Below are 17,947 nucleotides of genomic sequence, written 5' to 3'. Positions count from 1 at the left end.
CGTTCCAGATGTAAATGTTTTTCTCCACATATACCTGGTCTAACTTTTCTAAGGTTTGACTTTTCAAAACATCCATATGCTTATGGACGTGAGAGAGTACCTAACTGGAGAGAGATTGTGCGTGAAATAAAAAGAGTGACTGAAAAAAGTGTGTGTGCGTGTGTGAAAGAGACATGGACAACACACGATAAAAGTAGAGAAAAAGCGCGTGTGTCTTATGCAAAGATATCACACATGCATCTTCGACAGTGGAAGCAACGTGAGAAGATAGTGTGTGGTTGTTTTCAATCGAGAGAGAAAGACCCCTAGCACGTGGCCAAGAGGGGTTTGACAAACAAGGGAGAGAGGTCGAGAGAGACGTACGGAGAAAATGTAGACATGGGGAGGAGAGAGTATATGTTTGTCATAGAGAGATCCCCTGGAGATCGTGATGGGACTACATGGGTGGGAGATCGAGTGACAAGGTGTGTGAGCGATAGAAGATACCCCGAGAGATATCGAGATAGACGTATGGATGGAAGGAGACAATACGTGTGTTCCTGATGGCTAGTGAGAGATAATCATACTTAGGGGGAGTGCGTGCGCCTACGATGGAGTGAGGGATTATGGTACTTAGGGGGGTGCGTGTCACATAGAGAGAGAACAAGGGCGGAGAGTGTTAGATGGGTCTATGTAGCGCGAGCGAGACATGTGTATGTGTGAACCAGGGAGATATAAAGTTTGAGAGAGATAGAGGAGCCTCGACAAGGCTGAGTGGTGCGTCAGATAGCTGAGAGGGGGAAAGAGATATTCCATCCGTTCGATAATGCAGTGCATGTAAATTTTTTAGAAGTCGAACTTTGGAAAATTTGACCAGGTTTACACAAATGTTATTTATATCTACAACACCAAAGATACATCATACGAAACTACATCTCATGATGAATCTAATGGTATATGTTCGCCGTTCTAGATGTAAATGTTTTTCTCCACGTACATGGTCAAACTTTGTGATGTTTCACTTTTCAATAAATCTATATGCTATGGACCGAAGAGAGTGCCTAAGTCGAGAGAGATCAAGTGCGTGTGGAGGAGAATGAGTGAGTGTGCAAAAAGAGTATGTGTGTGAAAGAGAAAGGGACAACAAACGATAAATTAGAGAGAGAGTGTGTGTTTTTGTTTCTTATGCAAACATATCACACATGCATCTCCGAGATAGAAAAGCGAGGTGAGGAGATACAGGAAGATAGCTAGTGCGTGATTGTTTGCAACGGAGAGAGACACCCCTATAGCACATGTCCAATAGAGGTCTGGCCAACAAGGAACAAAGGTCGAGAGGGACGCTGTCGGTGTTCCGGGAACGGGGGTCCCCAGACTTGCCTGCCTGCGGCCCACAGCGTGGCCAGGCAGTGGGCCGTACGGCCCATATTCGTCAACAAGGCACCCAAGACCCTCGCGAGGGTCCAAGCCTCGCGAGGCGGACGACGCAAGACCTCCTCTGGAGTGGCCTAGCCAGGTAGGCTCACGAGGAGTGGAGATATCAAGGCAAGGCAAACCTCACGAGGCTCTCGTGACGTGAGCCATGACGAACGGTACCAGGCGGGTGCCAGGCGGGCGCCAGTGCGCACAGCGTCCTTATTTCCTCTTTGGTGCTAAGGAGGCCAGCGCAGGCGAAGAGTTCCGAGGCATCAGGCAAAGGTTGCCATATTGGTGCAACGAGACCAAGACCAAGAGGACGGCAAGGCGGAGGTCATCGTGGAGCCCAAGACGGCGTCACCCCAGAGCTTCTCGCAGGCGAAGACCACTTTTGTCAGGATAGCTTGTACTAGCTATCCCCCTTCAAATTTGCCCGCCGTTGTTGGCTCCCTTCCCGCTCGATATTTGGGAAGAGAACTAGGGCCTATATAAGTAGAGCTAGCCACCACAGTAGAGGCATCTAATCCTCACGCCACAAGTTCACAAGCACAAGAACACCTCAACCTCAGGAGGCTGTTCTTCCCTTGTACTATTCATCATCAGCCCGAGAGGCAACCCACCACCACCACACTGGAGTAGGGTATTACACCACAACGGTGGCCCGAACCAGTATAAACCTCGTGTCTTCCTGTGTTGCGAGTTCGTTGAGTTCATCCGCGAGATCGTAGCGAGCTAGAGCGTAGATCGGTAGGAGGGAGAGACTTCGCGCGCACCCCAGTGTTTGAACCTTAAGGGTTTGCCGGAACCCACATCTGACATTTGGCGCGCCGGTAGGGGTGCGCCGGAGCTCCTCTCTACCAACCTGCGCCCCGTGCCGCCGTGCTTTGCTCCCATGGCAGGTGCGCCGCCACCCGCCTCTGCGACCGACACCAGCGGTAGGGAGTCTGGGTACCGAGCCCTGGCCCCCGCCCTGCGGCGAGTGCAGTGGCCAACCAAGTTCAGGCCGGAGATGCCGCCGCGTTACGACGGCGCGGCAGACCCGGCGCCGTTCCTGCAGGCGTACGAGGAGGCCGTCCTCGATTCCGGAGGCGACGGCAAGATCATGGACAACTGGTTCCCCATGGCCCTCACCGGCGAGCCACGCGCCTGGCTGCTCAACCTCCTGGGGTCCACGGTGGCGTCCTGGGAGGAACTCCGCAACCTCTTCACAGCACGCTACGCGGTGCCGGCGCACCACGCAGTCGCGGCGCTGCTGGGTGGCTCTCAAGCACCGCCTTCAGATCGCCACGTCAAGCCTTTCTTCCGTCAGATTGGGGCAGCCTCCAAGCGCCCGGGGGCTCCGCCGGGTTGGGCTACGCCGGAGGCCGACCTCACCTTCGACTCAGAAGACCATCCCGGCTCCACCGCCGGCTCTGGCGTGCTCCCAATGCTCTGCACGCCTACCATCTGCAACGTGGCCATCACCAAGACCCTCATCGACGGCGGTGCCGGCCTCAACTTGCTCTCCGTAGAAGCCTTCAGCCTCCTTCACGTGCCGCCCGAGCGGCTCAACCCCCAGCAAGCCTTTTTGGGAGTGGGTGGTGGAGCTGCCCACTCCCTGGGGCAGATCCGCCTCCCCGTCACCTTCGGCACGCGCGACAACTACCGCACTGAGCTGGTGGATTTCGACATCGTCCGCATTGGTCTCCCGTACAATGCCATACTTGGGTACCCGGCTCTCGCTCAGTTCAAGGCAGCGACTCACCCGGCCTACAACCTCATGAAGATGCCAGGGAGCAAGGGCATCGTCACCATCAAGGGGGACACTAAGGAGGACGTGACGGTGCTCAGGCTCGCCTTCAAAACCGCGACAGCAGCGCAGCCAGCCGGCGCCAGTACGCCCGAGGCCAAGGAGACCGCGCCTGCCAAGAAGAAGCAATTGTTCACCCAAGACAAGGCGGAGACCAAGCAGGTGCCGGTTGACGAGGACGGGTCTTCGGGAGCCACCTTTACCATAGGAACCAGCCTTGACCCGGCACAAGAAGAAGCTTTGGTGAGGTTTTTGCGCGCAAACAAGGAGATATTTGCGTGGGAGCACAATCAGCTGGTAGGGGTCCCGAGAGAGGTGATCCAGCATCACCTGAGGGTGTGCCCCAACATGCGTCCCGTGAAGCAGCGGGCAAGACGACAGTCCACTGAGAAGCAGGCCTTCATCGTCCAAGAGACGCGCAAGCTGGAGGCGGCTGGTACCATTCGAGAAGTTCGATACCCTGATTGGTTGGCGAACCCTGTCGTAGTACCGAAGAAAGGCGGGAAGGAACGGATGTGCGTCGACTTCACCAACCTTAACAAAGCTTGCCCCCAAGATCCGTTCCCCCTTCCGCGCATCGATCACATCGTCGACTCCACCGCCGAGTGTGATTTGCTATGTTTCCTAGATTCGTTCTCTGGATACCACCAAATCAAGATGGCGGTGGAGGATGTGGAGAAGACGGTCTTCCTGACACCATGTGGGGTGTACTGCTACACTTGCATGCCCTTCGGCCTGCGCAACGTGGGCGCAACCTTTCAGCGGCTGATGCACATCACCTTGGGGCGGCAGCTCAGCAGGAACACAGAGACCTACGTTGATGACATAGTGGTCAAATCTTGCGAGGCGAGGACATTGATTCAAGACTTGGAAGAGACCTTTGAGAGCTTGCGCCGGGTGAACTTGAGGCTTAACCCGGAGAAGTGCGTGTTTGGCGTTCCCTCCGGCAAGCTACTAGGGTTCCTCGTATCCCACAGAGGGATCGAGGCGAACCCGGAGAAGACCAAGGTCATCGAAGACATGAGCCCACCACAAACCCTCAAGGAGATGCAAAAGCTAGCAGGGCGAGTGACCGCGTTAGGGCGTTTCATCTCCAAGCTAGGTGAGCGCGCCTTACCCTTCTTTAAGCTCATGAAGAAGAAGGGCCCCTTCGAGTGGACCCCGGAGGCCGACCGGGCCTTCCAAGACCTCAAGAAATACCTCACCAGCCCCCGGTGATGGTGGCACTGCGACCTCTAGAGCCTCTGGTACTCTACCTTGCCGCCACCCCATACTCCGCCAGCGCGGCGCTGGTGGCGGTCCAGGAGGAGCGCCAAGACAAGGGTGTGGCGCGCCAAGCTGGAGCTGATGCAGCGCAGGGTCAGGAAGGCTCAGCAGAGCCATCAGCGGCGGAAGGCCAAGCTCAGCAGGGCAGCATCGCAAAAGCTCCTGAGGACGGTCAGACCTCAGGAAACCCTCCACCTCAGGATATGCCACAATCTCTGCAGGACCCGAGCCTCGACAGTGTGCCAGCCCTCGTCGAGCACCCGTTGTACTTCGTCAACTCCGTACTGCGGGACGCGAGGGCGCGCTATGCCATGCCGCAAAAGCTCCTGCTCGCACTCTTGGTGGCCTCGCGCAAGCTGCGACACTACTTCTAGGGCCACCCCATCAAGGTCGTCTCATCTTACCCATTGGAGAGGGTACTCAGGGGCCCGAACTCAGCCGGAAGGGTCGCTGAATGGAACATCAAGCTGCAAGCATTCCAGTTGGAGTTCAGCACTACCAGGGTCATCAAGGGAGCCGCGCTCGCCGATTTTGTGGCAGAATGGACCGATGCCCCGGCTCTTGAGGAAGGAGAAGACCGGTCCACCTCCCCAGGAAGTGAGGCACCAGACGGCTGGGTCATGTATTTCGATGGCGCCTTCGCGCACCAGGGCGCGGGGGCGGGAGCAGTGCTCATGTCTCCCACTCAGGACAAGCTTTACTAAGCCGCGCAACTCTGCTTCCAGCACGGCGAGAAGGTCTCAAACAATATCGCAGAATACAAAGGCCTCATAGCTGGCCTGAAGGCCGCAGCGGCTCTAGGGGTGAGGCGCCTTATCGTCAAGGGCGACTCGCAGCTCCTCGTTAACTTCTCCAACAAAGTGTACGAGCTGAAGGATGACCACATGGAGGCCTACCTTGCGGAAGTGTGCAAGATGGAAAAGCAGTTCTCGGGCCTGGAGCTGCAGCACTTGCCCCGGGGCACCAACAAGGAACCCGACGACATCGCCAAGAGAGCATCCAAGTGGCAACCGCAAGAGCCCGACGTCTTCAAAGAGCGACTCTTCAGGCCATTAGCTACGCCACCTCTTTCAAGCACGACTCAGCCTCGGGAGGAGCTCCCACAGCCCCCGGCGGCGGGAGCCCCAGCCTGCGGCCCGACCTCAGGAGCTCGGCTGCTCTTGGCGCTCGAGCCCCAGGAGAAGTGCTAGACCAAGGAATTCAAGGAGTACCTGATGCACGGGACGCTGCCGGAGAAGGAAGAAGACGCGGAGCGCGTGGCCCGACAGGCCACGGCGTACTGCATTCAAGACGGCGAGTTGTACAGGAAACGGCCGAACGACGTCACGCTACGCTGCATCTCGAGCGACCAAGGGAGGGAGCTGCTGATTGACATACACGGCGGGGACTGTGGACATCACTCATCGCCAAGGACCCTCGTCGGCAAGGCCTTCCGCAGCGGATTCTATTGGCCTACAGCACTCAACGACGCAGCCGAGCTGGTGAAGTCCTGCGAAGCTTGCCAATTCCACGCCAAGCAAATCCACCAGCTCACTCAGGGCCTCCAAACCATCCCGCTCACGTGGCCGTTCGCGGTCTGGGGGCTGGACATCTTGGGCCCGTTCCCATGAGCGCCAGGGGGCTACTGCTATCTCTACATCGCCATCGACAAGTTCACCAAGTGGGCGGAAGTGGAAACCGTCTGTACCATTCCAGCCGGCTCTGCTGTCAAGTTCATCAAGGGCCTCGTGAGCCGCTCCGGGGTCCCCAACCGCATCATCACAGATAACGGCTCGCAGTTTACTAGTAACCTCTTCAAAACCTACTGTGCTAACCTTGGAACGCAGATCTGCTATGCTTCGGTGGCTCACCCCAGGAGCAATGGTCAGGCCGAACGCGCCAACGCTGAGGTCCTGAGGGGTCTCAAAACTAGGACCTTCAAGAAGAAGCTGGAGGCCTGAAGCAGGGGCTGGCACGACGAACTCCAGTCCGTGCTGTGGTCCATCCGTACTACCGCTACCAATCCAACGGGCGAGACCCCATTCTTCCTCGTCTATGGAGCCGAAGCAGTACTCCCTCACGAGGTCAAGCATCGCTCCGCGCGGGTCCTGGCGTTCGACGAAACGCAGCAGGACGCCATGCGGGGGATGGATCTCGTACTGGGGGAGGAACGCCGACGCGAAGCCGCATTGAGGGCGGCGAGGTACCAACAAGCGCTGCGGCGGTACCACTGCCGCAACATCCGCTCCAGGACGCTCGAGGTTGGCGACCTCGTCCTGAGGCAGGTCCTCTCCAGGGAAGGGCCGCACAAGCTTTCGCCCATGTGGGAGGGCCCGTTCAGGGTCGTCCATGTATCCAGGCCGGGAGCAGCGTGCCCGGAGACACGAGACGGGATACCCGTCCAGAACACCTGGAACATCTAGCACCTCCGGAAGTTCTATCCATGAAGCAAGGCCCAGAGCCTGAGAAGAAAGTCCCAGAGCCTGTGAAGAAGGCCCGGTGCCTGTGAAGAATCGCCGCCCGTGACACTCTCACGTAATAATGAGTGGGGTTGTACACGCCCCGGAGTCTCAGGAGCGCCGGCCTCAGGCCCTGGGGCTCCCTCCCACGCCTAGTGGACAGCACTTAGCTCCGCGCTGGTGAGAAGACTTGAAGACTAGATTAGGTGCCGGACACGGCTTTTCATTTGCTTTTCGTAGTTGGCTTGCTTTTCCTTAATCGGAGTTGCTCTTGGCGTTCGTTGCTGATTTGGTTCCCTAGCCTTTTACCGCTTTTTTCGGCTCTGGTTTGCTCATGTTCTCTCTCTCGCATGCCTCGCGAGGGGGCTAGGCAGGTGCCCTCGCGAGCATTTCTCTTCTCTTTGCCTTCTCGCGAGCCACCCTCATTCGAGTCTGGAAGCTGGCACATCTCTCCTAATCCGTGCCCCTCGGGTACCGCGATACAAGGTGCCAAGTCAAGGCTTGGGTGGACGGCAAACCTCTTAGTGCGCCCCCTAACGAATTTTTTGCAGTTTCCGAGCAACGCAGGCACCACATGAGGGAAAGGGCGTCCCAAACGCACCAGGTTAAGTTATCTTTGCGCAAAATAACAACACGGCATGGGAACGACACGCACAATGCATTAACCAAAGAACCACAGTTCGACACACGCCCCTCTAGGCCCCATATTGGTTTCGTTTTCCGATGCAGGAAAGAAAGAAAAAGCTAAGCAAAGCAGCGTTGCAGCAATCCGCAGAGGCAGGCCCTTGGCGACGCCCCAAGCCTAGCCAGACCCCTCCTCGCGCTTCATAGAGGCGCGACGACGAGATGACCCGCTGCCTCCTTCGAAGCGGGCACGGCGGCTGGTCATAGCCACCGCTGCTGGAGCTGTCACTGGAGGAAGAGCCGCCGTAGCTGGAGGAGACGCGGTCGCCGCCGAGGGCAGGCTCGCCCTCGTCCTTGTCGCGACCATCGCCAAGGCCGAGCACCTCCTCACCATCGTTCGTCTCGGGGCAGCACCCGGCGCGGCGACCATCTTCCCCGAACACCCTCACATAGAGGGTCGATTCACCATCGTACCTGAAGTGGAGGGTGCACCGCCTGCCCAGGCCGCGCGCGCGGGCGAACGTCTGCCAGCCGCGGGCCAGGGCTATGTTGCCCGCGGCAGAGGTCTCAACCGCAACCCAAGAGGCCCTGCTGCAGCAGCCGTCCGCCTGCAGCCAGAGCCCGCCCGTGCCAGAAGTCGGCAGTTCGCCGACGAAGAAGCGTGGAAGTTGGAGCCAGTTGCCGGCCGGGCTCTCCGACCAGACAACGAACTCCGGCGATACCTCAGCCGAATGGAAGCGCAGGCGGGGAGGGCGTGCCACCATCGCGCGCCTCCCCTCATCGGCTGAAGCACCATGGATGGGACGATCCCCTCAGCGTGCCGTGGCGCCACCTCGACGGTGGGCCACGGCGGGAGTCGCGGCGTGCTTGCACGGACGGCCGCGGCCGCGCTTGGGCGCCGGGGAACCGGGGCCCTCGCGAGGGGCCTTTCCTTTCTCGGCGGCAGAGAACTTCTTTCGTGGCGCCATCAATGGCACTGCGAACAGTGGAGCAGAGAAGCAAGCAAGAAGAGATGGGCAACGGGGGCTCCACCCCCCTCCCCATTTATAGCAAGAGAAGGCCAACGGGCGTCCCCCACGATCGCAGGTAATGATGGTTTTCCTTGCAAGTCGCAGGGACTTGTCAAGTCGTGCAGTTGCTGAGGCAGCGTAGGGAAGCGGAGACGCCCACGTCCAATCAACCGCCACACGTCAACCGAGGCCGCAGGCTTTTGGGGCCCGCGGTGCTCCGAACTTGACCCTTGGCTTCGCCGCGTAGCCAAGCCCGAGCGCACCTTGGGCCCGGGGGCTACTGTCAGCGTTTTGAGAACGGGGGTCCCCAGACTTGCCTGCCTGCGGCCCATAGCATGGCCAGGCAGCGGGCCGTACGGCCCATATTCGTCAACAAGGCACCCAAGACCCTCGCGAGGGTCCAAGCCTCACGAGGCGGACGACGCAAGACCTCCTCTGGAGTGGCCTAGCCAGGCAGGCTCACGAGGAGCGGAGATATCAAGGCAAGGAAAACCTCACGAGGCTCTCGTGACGTGAGCCATGACGAACGGTACCAGGCGGGTGCCAGGCGGGCGCCAGTGCGCACAGCGTCCTTATTTTCTCTTTGGTGCTAAGGAGGCCAGCGCAGGCGAAGAGTACCGAGGCATCAGGCAAAGGTTGCCATATTGGTGCAACGAGACCAAGACCAAGAGGACGGCAAGGCGGAGGTCATCGTGGAGCCCAAGACGGCGTCACCCCAGAGCTTTTCGCAGGCGAAGACCGCTTTTGTCAGGATAGCTTGTACTAGCTGTCCCCCTTCAAATTTGCCCGCCGTTGTTGGCTCCCTTCCCGCTCGATATTTGGGAAGAGGACCAGGGCCTATATAAGTAGAGCTAGCCACCACAGTAGAGGCATCGAATCCTCACGCCACAAGTTCACAAGCACAAGAACACCTCAACCTCAGGAGGCTGTTCTTCCCTTGTACTGTTCATCATCAGCCCGAGAGGCAATCCACCACCACCACACTGGAGTAGGGTATTACACCACAACGGTGGCCCGAACCAGTATAAACCTCGTGTCTTCCTATGTTGCAAGTTCGTTGAGTTCATCCGCGAGATCGTAGCGAGCTAGAGCGTAGATCCGTAGGAGGAAGAGACTTCGCGCGCACCCCAGTGTTCGAACCTTAAGGGTTTGCCGGAACCCCACATCCGACAGACGCATGGGGGGCGGGTAGAGAGGGTGTGTTTGTGATAGAGAGATCCCCTTGATATCGTGAGGGTACTATCTGGGTGGGAGATCGAGGGAGGTTCGTGCGCGATAGAAAGATGCCCCGAGAGAAATCGAGATAGACCATGCACATGTTTGTGATGGAGACTAAGATTAGCTAGTCATTTACATATAGGGGGGACTGTGTGTGCCTACAATTGAGTGAGAGACCATCATACTTGGCTAGGCATGAGATTGTGTGTGTGTGTGCGTGTGAGATGGATAGAGAGCAAGGGAGAGAGATAGAGTTTTAGATGGGTCTATCGAGTGCGAGTGAGATATGCATGTGTATGTGTGACCCAGGGAGATGGAGAGTTTGAGAGACAAAGGGAAGAGCTCTAAGATGACAGAGTGGTGTGTGAGAGAGTTACGGGCAACGAGCCAAGGAATTTGTGTGCGTACGGTGAGTGCACCCAAGATATTTATCTTGGACTAGAGAATCATACATAGTGTGTGAGAGGGGCCTATAGATGGAGTATATATGCATGCGAACTAGAAAGACCCCCCACACACACAAAGAGAGAGAGAGAGGGAGAGGGATCAACAAGGTTTGTGTGTTGGATGCGTGCGACAAAATTGAAGATTGTCAGCGAGAGAGAGAGAGATAGAGAGAGAGATAGAGATAGAGAGAGAGAAAGAGAGAGAGAGAGAGAGAGAGAGAGAGAGCAGGAGTCCGGGAGAGGGGGAGGTCGCGTTTTATGCATCAAAGACTGATATAAACCATGTTTCGATATAAACTTGCATTAAAGTATTTAAATTGGAGAACATGTTGTCTGCAATCCACACATGAACAGAGATATGCGTATATCAAACAAGTTCATTAATTTGACTTTCAGCATGTTCATGGAGTACTATAATACTGTACAACATGCTACTCGATTGAGGTGTTCAATTTTGGATTTAGTTCACTATTTTGACCTGGTGAACGAGCTATTTCATTGAATCGAGATATTTCATTTTGGGTTTGATTCCTGTTTTTGAGTGGGTCAACTATTTGTCATATAGTAAATCGTTAGCAACTAGCATGTAAAAACACATTACTCCCGAGCATCATCTCTCCATCTAAAAAAGAAGTGGCAAGCTAATATTTCAAAATTTGATTCGAATAGACTTGGTAAGGTAGACGTGGATGCTCGTTCTCCGAAAATTTGAATGAACCGTTAAACACCCTCTGCTCGGTGGAATTTGCCCGAGCAAATAAATGGGAGATACGAAATTACCGGCCTATGTGGGACACGCATCAATTGTCCCGTTGTACATCGAGGGTAGGTTCGTAACTTCATCCAAGCGCGCCTTCTCCTGAGCCGCGAAACCTCAGCCCCTCCTCCATGGCGCCCCCACCGCACCAAATTCACAGCCGCCCTCGTCTCTAATCCCGGAGACGCTGTCCATTTGCCGTCGTGCACTGGGCCGTGTGCCTCATACTCCATGCTGCCGGAGCTGCCTCGATGACGACTGCATGAACCGTACCGGAGCTGATTCACCCCCGCCGTTGTTCACGGCGCCGGAGCGGCTCCAACTTTGGATCCGTAGCCGTCGACCATCGCAACATCTCTGCTTCCTTCCGCCGGTAGCCACCGCAACCGCGCCGGCCTCACCGACTCGGCAGCTGGAGCTGCCTACTTCACCGGCCCGCCAGATAGGTCGCACCCTCATCTCAAATCTCTTTATTTAGGCGTCAGTTGTCTGATTTTTTATTCTGGGCTAATCGATTCCCAATGGGAAGCAGCACCCCTCGAGTCGGCGGAGTTCCTAGGCTGCCGGTTGGCTGGTGTCAAACGTAAGGGTGCGGGGGCGCAAGTTCGTCGCGGAAGCAGCGCTTAGATGGCTATCTTAGAGTTGCGTGGGTTGAAGGTACTAATGCCGCTAGATCTGGATGACGGCGAGTCTTTGTTGATTGGCCTGGGGGCGGCGGAACCATGGCAGTGCGATGGGGCGGGGAGCGGGGTTTTGGTCGGGGCCATGGACAGCGGAGGCAGGCTGCTCTGCCGGTGGTCGCTGGCTCTTCGGGGAAGATTCCGAACAGTGTCAGCCGGGAGGCACAAGACGGCCATCAAGCCATCCGGCGTAGATCGGACAGTACCAAAATAAAATAAAATCGTGTGATCCCAATTTTGTCTTTAGTCAACAGACGTGCGACCACTCTCGTACCTTGCTGTTGATCTCTTAGGGTATTTCTTCAGATCAGAGAGATGTGTTGTTCTTAACATTATGTGTTTTCTGCATCTTCAGCCACACCATCTTCCGACTCACCGCAGCTGCTCCAACAAGGGAAGCATACACCAGAAGGGAGCTATAGTCCCCACTCAATAGTTCCCTGCATCGAATGCACGTGCCCGACATGGATAGCCACAACAACTGCAGGGCCATCGACAAGTCATCACATGATGCTCACTCCTATGGATGGCGGCCAGATAGGTTGTACCCTCATCTTACTTGTGTGCAACACTTATGGCTTTGTTATTCATCTAAGCATGGAAAATAGATTATCACATTTCACTGTATATTCATGCTGATCTCTTACGGGTCTTATTCAGGAGTTAATGTTGTTCCATAGTTCAGCTAAGAGACTTGTTCTTTAGGTAACGCTGTTCCATAGTTATCATCCATCAGCCAATGCTATCCCATAGGCTGGTGATTATAGTATTATACCACTTCTAGTATAACCTATGTTGTTCTTTAATACTTTTGTGTGCCATCTAGTTAATCTTGAGTACAAATGATACATATTCTGTAGCTTTCATCTGTGTTCTCCATTTAGTTTTTGAGACATGTTGCTGCTAGTTAACCCTAGTCCTACTATTTCTGTCGTTTCCTACAGGCACTCATTGCATAAATCTAACTACTAGTTGTCTTCCATGCATGTCAGATATAATTGCACACACTGATTTATCCACAAGAACCTCACGGAGCAGTGTAACGGCCAACAAACTTGATGTTAATGATACCCAATAGGATGGAACATGTAAAGGCAGTTCTTCACAAGACTTGCAGAAAGATGATGAATCCTATTCACCCCACAAGGTCCTTGCTCTAACTTGGCCCTTGATATGGGTACATCATGCATATAATATCCTCGAGTGCATCTACTCTGTTGCAATGCCTTGTGCTTAGCCTGCTGATCATGCGTGTAAATATGGCATGCCTTCCTGTTTTCCAGTACCTATTCCATTCATGATAATATGTTTTCAAATTCAAGTACTATCATTCTACTCTATCGCAATGCCATCTGCTTAGTTTGGACATCATGCTTCTCAATATCTTATGCATTGTTATTCATCAGTATGTACTTCATCTGTCTACCATACCATGTTCTTTTTTTACATTGAAGTGTTGTTCTAGTGGTCTCTTGCAATGCCATCTTAGTTTCCCAATCATACACGCATATGTGGCCTTAGTATTTTTCTGTATGTATTCCGCTAGCATACAATTTTACATTCAAGTAGTGTTTTTTTACATTGTTGTCCTATCGTATCCCTAGCTCTCACATCATAATCCCTCCGTCCGGATTACATGTCGCAGAAATGGATAAAACTGGATGTATCTAGAACTGAAATACGCCTCGAACCATCCATTTATTTCTGGATGGAGGGAATACATGTCAATATGTCATGCCTTTCTATTCTTTAGTACCTATTCCATCTCTGCTGTAGCATGTTTTATAATTGAAGCACCATTCTTCTATATAAGGCATGCAAAGGGAAGATGGCTATGTTAGCATCTGAAGGGTTACAAACCAGGTCTTTGCAAAAGATCCAAACCCCAGGGGATAATAAACCAATTCCAGTTTTCATAGATACTGCTCCAGCACAGAGAAACCCAACTCCCACTGATAATAAGCAGATTCCAGTGGCCAAAGAACTAGTCCGCTCCAGTACAGCAAAAATATGTCAACTCTGTCGGCGTTCTGGGAACAGGGGTCCCCAGACATGCCTGCCTGCGGCCCATGGCGTGGCTCCGTGAGCGGGCCCGTACGGCCCATCTTCACCAACAAGCAACCAAGACCCTCGCGAGGGGCCAAGCCTCGCGAGGCGGACGACACAAGACCTCCTCGGGAGCGGTCTCACCAGGTTGGCTTGCGAGGGGCGGAGAGATCAAGGCAAGGCAAACCTCGTGAGGTTCTCGTGACGTGAGCCATGACGAGCCAGGCCAGGCAGGCGCCAGCGCGCGCAGTGTCCTTGTTTCCTCTTTGGTGCTAAGGAGGCAAGCGCAGGCACGGAGTACCAAGGCATCAAGCAAAGGTTTCCATATCGGTGCAACGAGACCAAGACCCGCAGGACGGCAGGACGGAGGTCACCATGGAGCCCAAGGCGGCGTCACCCCCAGAGCCTTTTACAGGCGAAGACTGCTTTTGTCAGGATAAGCTGTACTAGCTGTCCCCTTTCAAATTGGCCGTTGTTGGCTCCCTTCTTGCTCGATATTTGGGGAGAGGACCAGGGCCTATATAAATAGGACTAGCCACCACAGTAGGAGGCATCTAATCTTGGACTCGATCCATCGCATCCTCACACCCACCAAGCACAAGAACGCCTCGACCTCAGGAGGCTGTTCTTCCCCTTATACTGTTCATCCTCAGCCCGAGAGGCAATCCACCACCACACTGGAGTAGGGTATTACACCACCACGGTGGCGCGAACCAGTATAAATCTTGTGTCCTTTGTGTTGCAAGTTCGTCGAGTTAGTCCTTGAGATCTTAGCAAACCCAGAGCATGGATCGGTAGGGGGAGATCTTCGTGCGCACCCCAGTGTTCGAACCTAGAGGGTTTTGCCGGAACCTGAGATCCGCCATTTGGCACGCCAGGTAGGGGTGCGCCGAAGCTTCCCTTCCGTCGCTCCGCGCCCCGTTGCTTCATCGTCTCCATGGCGGACGCTCACCGAGCTCGCGCTGAGCGAAGGGCTGCCCACGCCGCCCACGTCGCCCATACGACTCCCGTCGGCGGGCCACCCCGTCGTTCTCCATCGCCTGGCGCCAACGCCATCACCGGCCCGACGGGGAATGAGCAGCAAGCATCCTCGTTGCACCCCTCGGTGCGGCGGGACGGTGGCACCGCCACTCCATCGCTGACCCCGGCCGGTTCGTCATCCCACGCTCGTCGCGCTCCCGTGGATGCGCAGGCCGCTCTGTGCATGGCGCCCGAGCCCCCGCGCTACCGCCCCATCAACGACCTCTACGAGGACTGGCTCAACCGCATCGCCGAGCTTGTCAGCGCCGCAGGGGGCTCCCCTACGCCGTCCCTCTCGCTGCCTTGCCCTCCTCTAGCGGCGGGCGGCGTGGCTCACGGAGCCCCTCCACCACCTCTGCACCAAGACGGCGCCCTGGCACCACGGCACGCGGCTCCGCAGCGCGACCCACCGCGTCCGGCGCCCGCGCGCGGAGAAGGAAGCTGCCAAGAAGTCCCTCGCCCGCAAGAGAACGCTCCACCGCTTCCCGCCGCCGCGTTAAGATCGCTTGCCGCGGCAGGGCCTCGCGCCACTTGCCGTGGCGGTGCGTGGGCGCCAAGACCACACTCCACCTCCAAGACGGCCCCGCGTGACCACGGCCGGTTGCCGCGCCTTCACCCTAGAGCTGCGTAGCGTCGCCTGGCCGGGCAAGTTCAAGCCAGACCTGCCTCCGTGCTACGACGGCACCCCCGACCCTGCGGAGTTCCTGCAGCTCTACGAGCTGAGCATCGAGGCGGCCAACGGCGACGAGAAAGTCATGGCGAACTGGTTCCCCATGGCTCTCAAGAATGGTGCTCCTTCGTGGCTCCTGAACCTGCCTCCAGGCTCGATCTCCTCCTGGGATGAGATGCGCGACCACTTCGTCGCCAACTTCTAGGGCACTCGCGACCGCCCACCGGCCACGGGTGACCTACGCCGCGTCAAGCAACAGCCAGGAGAGACCCTCCAGAAGTGCATCCAGCACTTCAACAACGTTCGCCTCAAGATCCCCAAGGTTACGGACGAGGCCATCATCTCCGCGTTCTCTAATGGCGTCCGCGACATCAAGATGAAGGAGGAGCTCGCCATCCACGAGGAGCTGTGCACATCTCTGGAGCTCTTTAACCTGGCGACCAAGTGCGCAAGAGCTGAGGAAGGGCGCCTCTCCCTCCTCGAGCTCCCAGCTGCGGACCCGGAGGAGAAGAAGGCCAAGGCCAAGGACGTGAAGCGCAAGGGAGTAGCCATGCTCGCGGCGGAGCCGGACACCAAGCACGGCAGAGACCAGCCCGAGTCATCCAAGGGCGGCCGACCATTTTGCGCCTTCCATAACCTGCATAGCCACAACACCAACGACTACCAAGAACTCAGAGCCATTCGAGAAGGACGCTTCGGTCGATGCCCCGAGCGCAACGACCGGGGCTACGGCCAAGGAGGAGGACGTGGTGGCGGACGCTGGGATGACCGTGGCCCGCGCCAGGAGTGGCGCGACCGGCCTCGTGAGGACCGTTGGCAGGATCATCCTTGCGAGGGCACCTGGAGGGATCAGCCTCGCGAGGATCATCCTCAGGGCAATGCTGGGCTTCCTCTACTACTGCCACCACCAAGAAGGAACGACGAACACCATCAGGACGAGGGGGCTGGGGGCTTCCAGGAGCCGCGTGCCATCGCTAGTATCCTGGGCGGAGCTCAACCCCCAGCCTCACAACGCGTCTTCAAGCAGTTTGCGCGCGAGGTGAACGCAGTCCTCCCCAAGCTTGAAGTCACACGCCCGCTCAGGTGGTCCAAGTGCGCCATCACATTCAGTTCGGCAGATCAGCTCAAGTGTGCGGCCACTGCTGGCGTCCTCGCCATGCTCTGTTCACCCGTCATCAGCAATGTACAAGTCACCAAGACTCTCATCGACGGCGGTGCAGGGCTCAACGTCCTGTCCATCGACACGTTCGACAACCTCCAAGTGCCCTACGACCAGCTTCAGCCTACCAAGCCTTTCTCAGGAGTAACCGATGGTTCCACCACACCGATAGGGCAGGTCCGCCTCCCTATCACCTTCGGAGAACGCAACAACTACCACACCGAACTCATCGACTTCGATGTCGCCCACATCCGTCTGCCATACAATGCAATCCTCGGGTATCCAGCCCTGGCCAAGTTCATGGCGGTGACCCATCACGGCTACAATGTCCTCAAGATGCCAGGAAGCGGCAGAATCATTACAGTCCCGTGCGAAGAAAGAGATGCGGTGTGCTCCCTCGAGCGTTTCTTCCAAGCTGCAGCAATTGATGACCCCGAGAGCAAGGGTGAGCGCCCTCCTGAGGCCACCCCAAGAAGAAGAAGCAGCTGCTCCGCGCAGGGCCTCAGGCAAGCGGCACCACGTCTGGATCGGCGCCCGTGCCTGGGGCGCCTCCCTCCATCGCATAGGAAAGTGCGCCCGGCGCCCTCCTCGGGCTAGGCACAGGGGCTCTCTTCTGGAGGGCCTCAGACCTTGCCAACATTACGAGGGAGGCGCTTGGGCACCACTTGGAGGCGTGCTTCACGGCACATTTCCCTCAGGAAAACACAGGGCGAGGAGCGCCCACCGCTCAGGAGTGCATCACCAAGACCACTCAGGAACTGCAAGACGCGAGGGCCATGCGCGGCAATCGCCGTTCACCTGGCACAGCCTCCCATCCAGGCGAGGATGCCGGGCTGCGCGTCTGCGTCGACGTCTCAGGGCTCAACAGGGCCGCGTCTCAGGAGCCCTTCTGGTCTTCGCGTGTGGGACGCTGTGAGGGTCCACCGCACAGCTACGTTCGCATGCCTTTGGGCCTGCCGAGCGTGGCGTCTGCCTATCAGCACAACCTGCGGCGCGCCCTGGCGACTCAGGAGGCCAGGGACCATGCCGTCCTGATGGAGATGGAGACGGCCCTCAAGGAACCGCCTAGACCTCTAGAGCCTCCCGAGGCTCAGGGCCCCGGCGGCTCGTGAGGAACAACCCCTTCGCCGCGTACCTTCAGCTGCTCCAACATCCCTTCATCCACAAAACCAGGTGACATTTTCCAAGTTTATTTAGCTGGGAGCGCCCTGAGGGCTACATCATTCCCAGGCCGCATGGGTCCGTCCCTGCGGCATGTATCCCTTTTTATGTCTTTAGCTTACCTTGCTGGGGGCGCCCCTCGGGCTGCATCATCCCCAAGCCGCTCGGGCCTGACCCAGTGGCATGTATCCTTCCTGCGTTTACTTAAGCAAGTATGCTTTCCATGCTTAATCTACCTATGACTATTACCTGCTTGATCGTCACCCAC

Source organism: Triticum aestivum, chromosome 7D (assembly GCF_018294505.1).
Source record: "Triticum aestivum cultivar Chinese Spring chromosome 7D, IWGSC CS RefSeq v2.1, whole genome shotgun sequence".
Lineage (NCBI taxonomy): Eukaryota > Viridiplantae > Streptophyta > Magnoliopsida > Poales > Poaceae > Triticum > Triticum aestivum.
This window is presented reverse-complemented; position numbering follows the sequence as displayed.